The sequence below is a fragment of the Lontra canadensis genome, unplaced genomic scaffold (genome assembly GCF_010015895.1).
Source record: "Lontra canadensis isolate GAN:19392208 unplaced genomic scaffold, GSC_riverotter_1.0 scaffold56, whole genome shotgun sequence".
NCBI lineage: Eukaryota > Metazoa > Chordata > Mammalia > Carnivora > Mustelidae > Lontra > Lontra canadensis.
In genome coordinates this window covers 9,440,037-9,454,235 of record NW_022631050.1, presented here as the reverse complement: position 1 = coordinate 9,454,235, position 14,199 = coordinate 9,440,037, and positions in this window count along the sequence as shown.

Here is a 14,199-nt window from a genome sequence, read left to right as displayed (position 1 = left end):
TGGTGCTAGTTTTTGCTGAGTGCTTTTTCTGTGTATATTATCCTTTTTTCCCCTTATTTATTTGTTTGTTTATTATTAATTAATTAATTTATTTTAGAGAGGGAGACAGTGTGGGGGGAAGGGGCAGAGAGAGAGGGTGAGAGAGAATCTCAAGCAGGCTCCACGCCCAGCGCAGAGTTCAATGTGGGGCTCCGTCTCAGGACACTGAGATCATGACCTGAACCAAAAATCAAGAGCTGGATGCTGAACCTACTGGGACACCCAGGAACACTCCCCTTTGTGTTATTAATAAGGTGCATTGCTATTCATATGCTGAACTGATCTTTCATTCCTGGGATAAATCCCACTTGGTCATGGTGTATGATTTTTTTGTTTCTAGAGTCCTTTGTTTTATATCTGCCATATTTTTTTCCCTATTGATTTCTTCTCTCTAGCTGATAAATGCTCAAATTTTTTTTCAGTAATAACAGAGAACCAAATAAACGTGTTTCATGGGTCCTATGCCCTGTCCCTAAGCCACTGCCCCATCTCTTTTCTTCTATTTTTATGCAAGTTTTGGAAAGAGTTGTCCTGTTGTTGCCTTAATACTGATTTGTAACTTAACCAAAATGGAAACTTTTTTTTTTTAAATATTTATTTATTTATTTGACAGAGAGAGAGAGAGAGAGAGAGATCACAAGTAGGCAGAGCAGCAGGCTGAGAGAGAGGAAGATGCAGGCTCCCCACCAAGTAGAGAGCCCAACATGGGGTTTGATCCCAGGACCCTGAGACAGGACCTGAGCTGAAGGCAGAGGCTTAACCCACTGAGCCACCCAGGCGCCCCTGGAAACTTGTTTCATTAAGATCATGAAAGACTTTCCAACCACCAAAGTCCATAAACACTTTTTAGATCTTACTTTATTAGATTTATGTATCATTCTATAGTTTGTTTCCTGTTTTCTTCTTTTTTGAAACTTTCAAATCCCTGGTTTGATCTGTATCTTTTTTATTACAGTTTATTGTTTTCCTTTGTGGGCATTTCCCCCACTGACTATAAATACCAGATTCCTTAAGGTCTTGTCTTTGGTGTACTTCTCTCACTTTATATCTTGTCTGGGAAGTCTCATAGATGCACATCATTTTTATTATCATCTGCATGCTGAGGAATAATGAATCTTTACCTTTTCTCAGATCCAGCCAGGTATATCTCAACACCTGGACATCACTATTTGAAAGTGCCACATGTTCCTTATATCCAAGAAGTCAAAATAAAACTCTGAAGTCTTTTTATCCTGCCCAACCTGTTCTTCTTCTAGCATGAAGCAAATTTCTGGATTTAGGAAAATTTAAGCATCATTCTAAGTGAGGTGAGAATTGACTCAGTTTACCAAGACAGGTGACAATCCTACCTTTTCATTGTTGTGAGATGCTGTGTAGTAGGAAGAGATAATTCAACATTTTACCCTTTCCTCAGAGAACTTCTGGTCTTAACTAAGAGACAGGAACAGATACAGATGACTGGAATCCAAGGCAGTTGAGAAAAGCAAGATAGGGTTAAAAAAAGAATGATGATAGGAACTCAAAGGAGAATGAATTTGATTCTGCCTGGGAAGATGCCATATGGAGGTAGGGAGACCTCCCAGAACTGATGACTTTTGAACTGGGACAGGAAGGTGAGTGGGACTTAGATGGGGCAGGGTGGTAGAGAACTGGCTGAGCTGTCGGGGGGTAAAGCCAGTGTGTGCAGGGAGGAACATATGGTTCGGTGTGTCTGGTGGGAGATTGGAGGGAAGTAGCAAGTGTTTAGGTGGAGGTCAGGATTTGAAGTGCCTCGGATGCTACTATGGAGAATTCAAGATTTTATTCCATAGACAGAAGAGACTCTCTGAGGCCGTTAAGAGGAGTAGTGACAGCATCCAAGTCATGTCTTAGAGACATTCGAAGAGTCCTATGCATCCAGTGTTTACATGATTTTAAAATAATTACTCAGAGTCAGTGAAGTAGAAGAGGTCTTGAGTGATCACCTTGTTCTTGTTTTTGCTTTGGAAGGTGTGGTTTCTTATATTTTGAGATAAAGGGATGATGAAGTAGCATCGAACATTAACCTGCTAAAGTTTGGCCACTTCTGCACAGGAATTCTTCTTCCCCATGCTCCTCTGGCTTTGTCCCTTGCCAATACTGAAATGTGTGTCACTGTGTCCTGAAGGCAAGAGGAAAAAATATACATTAAACAAACAGGAAAAAAGGGGCACAAACAAAAACCCACCAACAGCTGTACAGGGCAGGTGTACAGACTCTTCCCCAACAGCCCTCCCCGACCCCTCCATCCTGCAACGTTGCTGAGGTCAGAGAACTAGGCAAAGTGGGGCTTCCTCAGGGCACAGAACTTGAATTTCATGATCTGCCCCATGGCTGCCTTTTTGCTTCCCTAACAGGGAGACATTTCTCCTTCCTCTGCTTTCATAAATCACTCTGGTTATCTGTGAAGTTCTCATGGCTTCTGTTCCTAGGCTACCTATGAAATCCAAGGGCAGGACTCTGTTATCCATTGCTGTATTCTTTATGGTGTCCAGTGCAGAATCCTGCGCACCCAGGTGCCTTAGAACAGTGATTAGCAAAATGTGAGCAGTCTGGGAGGATGTAAAGAACATTCTGGGGAGTGAGAAGAAAATATAAGAACTTCATTCTTACATTCTTATATGACTTCATTAAGTCAACATAAGAAATGAAGCTTTATTATTCTTGAATGTATAGACTAACAGAAGTATGTACATGTAAAATATAAATAAATGTATTGGGACGAATGTTTAATTTTTTTTGGTAAGGTTTGATTAAAAATATTGCAGATCATGTTCTAGGTTCTGCATTAATGATTGTTGTGAATTAATGATTGTTGTGTGAAGTTCTGAATTAATGATTGTTGTGTGAAGTAACTCTAAAGTATTTGGTGATAAGTAGGAAAATTCATTACCAAAGAAAAGCTGGATCATTGATTTATCTATTTATTCATGCCAACAAATGGATATGAATATTAAATAGTGCCTGTATGAGCCAGGCAATGTGTAGGCTCTGTGCGTTGTTTTGTTCAAAGATAAATATAATGTATGTGGAGGGACTTTGACGAAGTTTTAACTCCACATACTATGAGCAAGGTCATAGGGCAGTATATGGAGAAATGGATACCCTCATTGCCTCTTGGGGGGTGGAGCGTTTAGGCACCACTTTCCTGAAGGACATTTTGAAAAACATGTCAAAGACCTTTAAAAGTTCATACCTGGACCCAACAAGTTCACTTCTAAAACTTTATCTACAGTATAACTAAGGATTTATGCAAATACTTAACTGTAAGAACAATTGTCACAGCATGATTTCTAATATTGAAAAATCAGTAACAGCCCAAATTTTCAACAACATGGGGTTGCTTACATAATATGTGTTACTTCCATTCACATTAAAAACTTATATGCAGATACACATTTAATTACATTACAACTTACAATGTTCTAAAATTAAAATGAGTTATAGAGTATTATCTAATACACAATGGTTCTATTAATATACATGCATATAGGAAAATATATGCTAAGTGTGCTAAGACTTTTTTTCAGTATTAGTTTTGAAATCCACATACTGTAAAATAAAGTTCTGTGAATTTTAACTATGTGTAAGTTTGTGGAACCATTACAACACTCAGGGCAGACAATTCTACAGCTGCAAAACACACACACACACACACACACACACACACACACACACCCTTGTGCTATTGTTTGGGGTTATACCAAAATAGCCGGCAACTGCTAATGTGTTCTTTGTTGGAATAGTTTGGCCTTTTTCCAGAATGTCATATAAATGGGATCCTATAGGATGTAACTTCTAAAAGTGGACCTTCTTTCATTCAGCATAATGCCTTGAAGATGTGGTGTTAATAGTTTCTTTCTTTTATTGTGAGTAGTATTCCCTCTTTCGGCAGTACCACAGTAGTTTACTCATGCATTTGTTGAAGAACATTGGGCTGTTTTCACTTTGGTGCACTATGAAGAAAGCTGCCATAAACATTTGTGCACAGATATTTCTGTAAACATATGTTTTGCTAGTTAAGTGCATGTTTTTCTTTGTAAGAACCTACCAAACTGTTTGCCTTTATATTTTTCCACCACCAAAGTATAAATGGTAGCAAGTATGGGTTATGGTCAGATTGTTTTCTGTATTGTTTTGTTTTGATCTATTTTCACCATTCTAATAGGGATATAGTGGCATCTTACTCCTGATTTTCATTCATTTCCTAATGCCTGATGATGTTGAACACTTCCTTATGTGTTTATTTGCCATCTGTACATCCTCTGTGATGAAGTGTCTATTCAAATCTCTTGTCCGCTTTGAAAAATCAGATGGTGTGCTTTCTTATGGTTTACTATTGAGAGCTCTTAATTTGCAACTATATTCTCCCAGTCTTTACCTTGTATTTTCATTCTCTTACTAATATCTTTCATAGAAACAAGTTTTTATTTTAATGAAGTCTTATCCATGTATTATTTTTTTCTTTTATGGATTTTGTTTTTAGTGTCATAACTAAGAAATCTTTGCTTACCCCAAGGTCATGAAGATTCTGTCTTATTTCACTTATAAAAGTATTACAACTTTATATTTTATATTTATGTCTGAGATCCATTTTCAGTTATTTTTTCTTATAAGACATGAGGTTTAGGTTGATTGACTCATATTTTTGCATATAGAAGTTCAATGATTCCAACATGAGTTTTTGAAAATAAATTGCCTTTGTGCCTCTGCGAAAAATCCATTAGCCATATTTGTGTGTGAGTCTGCTTATGGCCTCTCTATTCTATTCCAATGATCTCTGTGTCTATCCTTTTGCCAAAACCACATGGCCTGATTACTTTATGGTGGGTCTTGAAATCAGTAGGATGAATTCCCTAATTATATTCTTCTTTTTTAAGTTTGTTTTGGTTATTCTAATTCCTTTGCCTTTTCATATAAAATTTATAATAACCTTCATTGTATCTACAAAAAATAACTTGCTGGGCTTTTGACTGGAATTTTATTAACTTTGTGTATCAGTTCATAAAGAATTGACATCTTAAGTATATTGAGTCTTCCAACCTGTGAGTATGGTATATCTCCCTATTTGCATTAATTTAACCAAGTTTGGGGTTTAGAATATGGTTATTTTTTTTGTTTATTTGTTTAGAATATGGTTATTTATTTTGTTTATTTTTTTGTTGTTATTTTTAAATTTAATTAGCAGGTCAATCCATAGGCAATGGAGAGGGCAGATCAGAAAAATGGACTAGAGATTAGAAGTGACAATTGTGGTGAGCTGCAGGGAGACCCAGCTATCGGTGGGTAAGGAATTTCAGTAGACAGACATGACATCTGGAGAGTATGGTGAAAGGTGGCTGTAGGTCAGAATCTGGAAGGATCAAGGAAAGTTGGAGGTTCCAGCAGAAAATCTGCCAGTGATGAGACAATGTTTCATGTTGATTCAGGCAGGGTCTGAGCATCATAAGAGGTCAGGAAACATGGTCCTAGCTACTGGGAACCAGGAGGGGGACATCCAGTCTCTAGTGGGAGTGGAGGTAGTTAATGAAGGCATGGGATAGATAGCAAATGCCCCAGACGCTAAAACTGGAGCGCACATGGGAATGAGGCAGTGACCCAAATATGGATTCATATCACCGTGGAAGGGTTGGCCAGGTATACTAAGTTCTGAGTCTTTTGAGAATCTGGACTAAGGCCCCTGAAATTCTACTTGACTACGTCCTAAACTGGTCCTAGGAATGGTATGGTGTTGATCCCAAAGATGGAATTTGAGTGGCTTCAGTTGTGAAAAGAGGAGGAATGTTAGGGTGGGAAGCCAGGTGGAGCATTGCTCATTTGTTCACTTATTCACCCAACATTCACTACATGAAAGGCATTCTTACGTTATTGCTACAATCCATGGTCATGCTGTCTCCTTGTGGAATGAGTAGGTAGTATGCCTACACACGATCGAGCACACACCCTCTCTCACACACGCATGTGCTCATGTACGCATGCATGGGTGGTTGCACGGAGGAATGGCAAGCATTGGCGAAATGCCAGCTGGGAAACCCACAGTACTAAGCCTCAGGCACTAGGAGCCCTATGCATCAGTTCACAAGGTAGCCGCTAACATCAAAGAGTGTTGGGATTGTTCCAAAACTGGGGCAGAGGGTAGCTGTGACCCTGAGGTCTTGTGACACTAGAGAATAAGTTGATGCATTTCTTTGGGATTGAAAAAAATTCTAGATGGTATTTGAACAGCTGAGCCTAAGGACACAATGAATTGAACAAAGAGGGAAAGAGACATATAAAAAAAAATTAAGTAGTTCTTAATTTAGATAGCAGCATGAGTGGGGGTATTTTTTTTTTTTCCAGCAGGAAAGGGGATTAACAGCTTCTTTCTAGCATCTAAGAACAACAACAACAAAAAACAACAGCCAGTCTCTTGACTTGAACTTGCTTATTCTAAGCCCTTATCATAAAACATCACTCTTCGTGTATTGATTTCTAGCCAACGATTAACCAGATATGACCTTAGAGCCTTGATAATAGCTGGGGAACTCACTCAACAGAGGGAAGCCTGCTAATTTATGAACAGAGCAGGTATTTACAGACCCCCTCAGCCTGGGGTGAGTACTTTTCCATCCAGGTGGCATAGGAAGTCACAAACACAGAGCTCTGATGGGTCCTTGAACGTGAGCTTGTGCTGACCATCGGGAAGGATGAGGTGGTCTAGACCTGACTGGAGATGATTTGATGCAAAAATCATGAAACCAGCCTCCTGCTGTGGAGTACTAAAATTCAGTGCCTAAGTCACCACTTAATAGGATTACTACTAATAATACCATTCACTCCTGTATACATTACGATTTATGAAAGTTTTTTATAGCCATTATCATGGCAATATTTTTTCTGTATGATTCCATTTATAGGTTCAAAAATAAACTCAAGTAAACTATGTGTTTAGAGATGCATACTTAGGTAGTAAAACCATATAGCAAATCAAGGAAATGATCACAAGAAAATCCGGGAGCAAAGACTCTAGAAGGAGAAAGCAGGTGTGATAGGGAAAGTGTGATAGGGAAGGCGCACGTTTAGTCCTTCTGGGTGTTGGTCATTTCTTCTCGTGAGTGCAGCTTGCTCAGGTATTCGTTTTGCAATAATTTGTTAAACTGTACACGTATGACCTATGCATTTTGTGCACTACTGTGTGCTTTATTTTACACACATCGAACAAGCAAAAAGTCAAGAAAGAAAGGAAGTCATTTCCTTCCTCTGTGTCCTTTGAATCATAATTGATTGTTAGTTATTGAGATTCTAGGCTAGAGAAGGCTAAAGCTATGCAACATATAAAGTGGGAATCCCTGGAGAGTACTGTGCATGAATTGGCACATTCCTTATTTAGAAAAATCTGTCCCTCTCTCTCTCTCTCTCACACACACACACACACACACACACACACACACACACATATATGCACATACATATAGTTCTAGTCTGAGGGTTTCATGGAACGACTAAGAGGAACGACGAAGAGGCTTCCTCAAGGTCACCAGATAATGTCAGAGTTAGAATTGGATCTTAGGAGTTCTTCATCTGATGCTCCTCATTTAATGCTCTTGGGTGAGGATCGTATTCCACTTACAGCTTAAAACATTCCCCACATCTGCTTATTTCAGATGGAATGGAGTGGATATCTTGGCTGATTTTCGAATTGTCTGCTGGTTTTCAAACTTTCGTTAAAAGATGGAGACTGTTTGGCTCTGTACTAGTTAGACATGTCAAAGAAAGGTTCACTTGGCATTGTGAGTTAAGCCAGTGGGAAAGATGTGCTTGATTTCCTAGTAACAACAGCGTCTTGAGAAATTAGACCCTCTTTTACATTTGAGATTAAATCTCATTATAGTATTTTCGTATACCAAATATATTATGTGTTCACCGTAAAGCGTTTAGAAAAATTCAGGAGAGATAAATAGGAAAAAATAACCACCTGTAATCCCAACTGCGGACATAAACATTGTTAAACTTTGGTAAGTCTTTTGGTATGTTTGTTTAAAAAGTGTTTGCCAAACTGATATCCTAAAATACAGTTTTGAAACTTGTATTAAAAAAAAATCTTATCAGTGTATTGTGATTCTGTCTTCATATTAATAGTTCTTCTATAACACAATTTTTAAGGTCCGTGAAATATAATGTTGTGTAAGTGAATGTATCATGTTTCTTAAAAAAATATTTCCTTTTGTTGAATATTTGTTTTTTTTCAATTACTGCTTTTGCAAATAGTGTTGCAGTAAGCATCTTTGTAATTAAGTCTTTACACATGCCCAGTATTATTCCCTTAGAATAAATTCCTAGAGGTGAATTCACTGGGTTTGGGTCAAAGGGTGTGCACACTTTAAAGGTTTTTGTTACATTTGCCAAATTGCCTTTCAGAAGGATTATCTCAATTTATGCTCCCCCAAGGAGTGTATAAAAGTGTTTTCCTCAGTCATGCCAATGCTAGATATTCTCATTTAAAATGTTAAAAAATTTTTTTGTTTACTAGTAAGGTTCCAGTTTTTTCCTGTGTCTTTCTAGCCCTCTTGCAGCTTTAATTCTTTTAGCTCATCAAGTAAAATTGTGTGCTATCTCTTCTATAAGAGTCCTGATGATCAAACATAGATTACAGGATGAAGAAACCTCATGGGTATGTATGCACTTAAAATTTTCCACTTAAACCATGGAGAGAATCCATTATTAACGAAAAGAAGAATAGATTTTTGTCCATGTTAACACTATGGCTCTCAGCTGAGTCGCTTATTTACCTAACTAATGCCCCATTAGATGTTCCAAGCACATTCACATATTGTTAAAATACCTAACGATCATTCATAGAAATGAGAAGTCAAACAAGCCCAGAGTATCAATTTGCCAAATCCAACAAACTCCTTGGCAATGTGCTTACAAGACCCTATGGGGGACAGCAGGCATGAATAGGTTAGACAGCCCATTAGCTTATGAAAAGAGCTGTCGAAGCCATCATAATCTATCTGCCAGCATTTCACTGACATTTTTTTCTGAGCTTATGGTGATAGAAAGCTATTTCCCACATTCCTACTCAGGCACTCTGCGAAACGATGGACAGCTTAAATCCCAATAAAACAAATATTGCTACGATGCAAATCTTTCTATAACTGAAAGAATGTTAGGCCCCAGGTGGAATTCCATTTATTTCAAATATTTTTTTGATGTCATAAAATCCTAACACAACAAAATAATTGGGACAATGCTTGGGCCTACATTCTATTGGGATTTGAGTTATTAGTGATCGTTTGATTAACATGGCTTCTGGAAAGAAATCTCCTTTGATTAAAACAGCAGCCTGGGGGAGAGCAGCTTGGGAGAAGTATGGACTTGTTCTTAGTTATTGCCGAGGTCTAGAGGGTAGAACCGAGGTCAGTGGGTAGAAGTAACCGAGTTTGATTATAGATAATCTTAAGGAATACATTTCCAACAATCAGGGTTGTGCCAAGAATGGCTGCCTTGTGAGTTAGGAAATGCCCCTTTACCCGTCAGTGTCGGAGTTCCCACTGGAGGAGCAGTAAGGAGTGCCAAGGAGGCATTTCCTTTATTGTAGGGCCCAGGATTTGGGTTTTCAGAGCAAGTCACATGGACAGAGCTGGGGTGGGTTATTTTACCAATGACTGTTTATTAGTAATAAGAAACATGAGTAATTTCAAGCTAATATTTTTCAAATAGCTTATTCTCTATTTTGTTTTTGAATAATAAGCTAGTCAAAGACAGATTGCCAAGGTGAAGGCCGTCATCATCTGAGTTAGGCCGTACTGCCATGTTAGATTATTTCCTCCAAATCTCGGAGGTATCAGAGCCTTTCTTTCTTCCTTGCAGAAGTTTCACTGAAGGCCAGATGGTTCTCCAAGGTGGCTCCCTTTAGACCAGTGGTCTACTTTAATTTTTGTGCCTCCCTTGTCTCAAGAGAGGACGTCTAGGGCCTCCGTGGCAAGGGAAGACAAAGCCTGGAAGCCTCACAGAAACTCCTCTACGCCTTCATGTGGGTCACTTCCATTTACTACAGTCCATTGGTTAGAGTTACATCGTCACCCTGCCCGACTGGGCTGCAAAACTGTCCTCCTGTGTCCCCAGGAAGAGATAAGCGAAGCAGTCCTTGTGAACCCATAGTGTTATATTTTGCCAAGGTGCCATAGATTTTCTTTACTTTCATATCTTACCTTGAGGGAAACATATTTTCTTTACCCTATCACAGAACAAACTAAAGCATGACTTCTACTTTACCACACCAATGATTGTTTTTTTTTTTTTTTTAAGATTTTATTTACTTATTTGACAGAGATCACAAGTAGGCAGAGAGGCAGGCAGAGAGAGAGAGGAGGAAGCAGGCTCCCTGCTGAGCAGAGAGCACGATCTGGGGCTCAATCCCAGGACCCTGGGATCATGACCTGAGCCAAAGACAGAGGCTTTAACCCACTGAGCCACCCAGGCGCCCCCCAATGGCTGGTTTTAAGTAGCTTTAGCAGTTAACTTGCTCCAGTGTTGTAAAAAGTTTGTTCTATCTGAGAAGTTGGGGTATGTATTCTCCATGACATCCAGACCCTCTCTCTTGAAGCAGTACTTATCTGGAATAAAGTTACCAAAGATGGTTTCTGAGCCTCTTGAGTAATCCTCATGTTTTTCTGACTTTCAGCTCTGGATCCCTCTGTGCTGGGTCACCTTAACGCTCACTGTTGAGGAAAAGGAGTGTGTTAGTTTGTTAGGGTCGCTGTAACAAGGAACCACAAACTGGGGTGGGGAGTGGGCGGGGGGCATAAACAACAGAAGCTTATTGTCTCATTGCTCCAAAGGCTGGGAGTCTGAGATCAGAGTGTCCCTTCTGAGGCTGTGACGGAGAGTCTGTTCCATGCCTCTCTCCTAGCCTCTGGCGATTTGCTGGCAGTCTTTGGCATTCCTTGGCTTGAAAAAGCATCTTCCTGATCTCTGCCCTCATCTTGACATGGCATTCTGCCTGTGTGTGTGTCTCTCTCCGTATCCAGATTTCTCCTTTTATAAGGACACACAAAATACTGGCTAAGGACCACCCCAATGACTTAACTTCAGCTTGACGACCTCTGTCAAGACCCCATCTCCAAATAAGGTCACATTTTGAGGCAAGAGACCTGAGTTTCGACCCACTTTTCTTTTTTGAGGCTCTGTGCTTTGATCTGTTAGAAGAGGGGGTTGGGCTGGTGAACTTGGAGGTTCTAGCCTGCTCTGAGACTCCATTATATGATTGACACTGTAAGGTATAAAGGCATCATGTTAGAAGAACCCATGGCTAGAAGGGTCTGTGTGGCTTTCTGGGTCCCTAATCTACTACTTTGGCATGGCTTAGGTGCAAGGAAGAGAGGCCACACATTGTGGCTTATGTGCTGAGGGACTTATTTTGGCAGGCAGGTTTAAATGCAGGGTCTTTTCTCTTTCACACATATATACATATATGCACACAGCTTTGTTGTTGGGTAGGGGAGGGAGGTATTTTTAAGAGCAGAGTCTTTTATCCCCTCTTTTTTTTTTTTCCTGGAAAAAGATGAAATCATCCATTTATTCTGGACCAATTACAAGCACTAGAAAGCACAGGAGGAACAGAAAGCCTGATCACAAATAAATATACACTGGGGGAGGGGGAAACAGAGGAAACTGTTATTGATTGGCCTTGTAAAATCTGCTGCTGAATCGATAGCAATTTCTGGAAATGCCAGACATTTATTTTGTGTGGCTTGAACAGCGGAGATAATAATAAACGTACTTATGAAGTGAGTCTCTTGACACCATTTCCTTGAGCCCCTTATAACAACACACATACATAATGGGTCTGATAGCTCTACGAGCCATAGCGAGTGGACTTCAGACTTACGGCCCCAGTTGCCCACCACCAGCCTCCCCTCTGTGCCAGGCACAGCATTGAAATAAGTGTCTTAAGAAAGCACGGATGACCGAGCTGCCTGAAGAGATGGGAGAGATGTCCTCATCAGCTGTGGATAGGCAGGCCGGGGTTTGTTCTGAGACTCAGAGAAGAAAACCAGATACTAAAAATGCTGGATCCTGCCTGGCTATTAGGAATTTCTGAGCCTGCCCTCTCACCTGTCCTCTATGAGCTCTGTTCAGCGTTTCTTTCTAACGATGGGCAGCTTCCCTGAAGTGGATGCCCCCTCATCCCTATCTGTCCTCTGTGGCCAGTCCCTTCTCTCTACTCCATGTGCAAGGACAATTGATAGCCTTGTCAGGGCCGTTACGTCTGAGAGAAGTGTCAGCGGTGTTACAGGAATCAGGAAGTTGCTCAATGTGCTTCCGTGTAGTCAAAATAGCTACCATTTATTGAGCACCTATTATGTGCTATGTGCTTCACACTCAGGGCCTCATTTATTTCTTCACACAGCCTTTGAGTCACTATTATCCTTTTACCAATTTTTCTGGTAAGAAACTGGGGCTCATAAGGTTAAATATGTTACCCCAGCTCATGAAGCTATTATGAAAGAGCTGCATTTGAACTCAGATCTGACTCTAGATTCCATACTCTTTCCTTTCTGCTTTTGCCTGCTTAATGCAAGCCAGGATGTTGGGAGATGGAATTGTAACATTCAGAGGGCCTTGAATGCCTGGTGAAGGCGTGTCACGTTACTCTTGTGCATTAAGGATTGTATGAAGTTTTCTTGGAAAATATAAATAGGCCGATCAGAGCTAAGTTTTAGGGCAGTCATATTAAGGATGGATGGATGCAGGGAAACAGGCTAAGAGATCATATGAAAGGGTACAAGAGCAGATGTGATAAGGAGGTTCGGACCAGGAGAGGAGCAGTGGGATCACCAAGGGATGGATCTTGACAGTCACAAGACTGGAAAATGTTTCCCCTTCTCTCCACTTTGTCTCATCCCCGCCTCTGCCTCCCTTCCCAACCACTTCACCTGTTCCTATTTTGGGATGGTGGGAGGATTCCCTGGAGAATATTCATTCCCAGCCTGGGCCTCTTGATGCAAAGTCATTCTCAATGATACTGTTGGATACAGATGCCTGCTGAGCTGGGAATAGATGGAGATCACTTTTCCATCTCACTTCCTTAATATATCTCCATTTAGTATGGTACTGCAAAGGAGAATTTGAACTTCTAATTTGGACGGCAGGGGAATGTATTCTTTTTGTAAATTGGTAAATTTCCGGATCTCTGGCTATGTCCCATCTCTTCATAATGAACCTGTAACTTTGTGAGACAGTCTTCACGACTCTGAAAAACACAGTGTGTCTTTCCCTTGATATCTGAGCTGGCGTTGAGAGTGACTCTTTCCCTCCAAGCACTCAAGGAACTGGCTTTCTTCAGATGTTAAGTCAGTCCCTGTTTCAGAAAAATAGCTGGGAGGGTCACTTGACAGCTTCAGTTGGTAGAGCATGTGACTCTTGATCTAGGGTTTATGAGTTCAAGCCCCAGTTTGGGTGTAGAGATTACCATAATAATAATAATAATAATAATAAAATATTTAAATAAATAACTCAGAAAAAATATCTGGGAAAGAGCTCTCTGAAAAATTGAAAGTAAAAGTGGCTTCTTGGGTGACTATCATGTGAGGACCCACGTGAATTAGTTCTTCAGATGTCCTTTGGGCATGTGTTTTGTACCATACCCCATTCCAGGGTCTATGGGAGAAGCCAAGAAGAATTGCACAAGGTTCCATCCTTCAAAGAGCTCACTGTGAATTAGGAGACATAAGTTCATGTTCACAAACAATATCTGTACAAGGCAGTCTCTGGTTCATGCCATAAAACTGCCATAAAAAATAGAGGCCAGTAAAGATCAAAGGGAAATAGAAAACATAGGTTGCAGTTTTTTTAGTGGCCCTTGAATAAGAATGGAAAAAAAAATGAAAATTTGGGGTATTCCAGGTGTAGAGAATGACGATGGCAAGGTGTGGCAATGAGAAAGCACAGAGTGTGTGAGGAATCCCAGAGAAGAATCGAATTCACTGAGATCCCAACATGGAGATCCATTGGACCTCAGTGGAAGGAATGGGTAGAAGATTGAAAAGGTGGATTAGGGGAAACTTTAAATACCAGACAGATGCAACAACTCCACACACAAAAATCTGTCAACTTAGATGAAATGGACCAATTCCTCAACAATACCACAACTTAAAT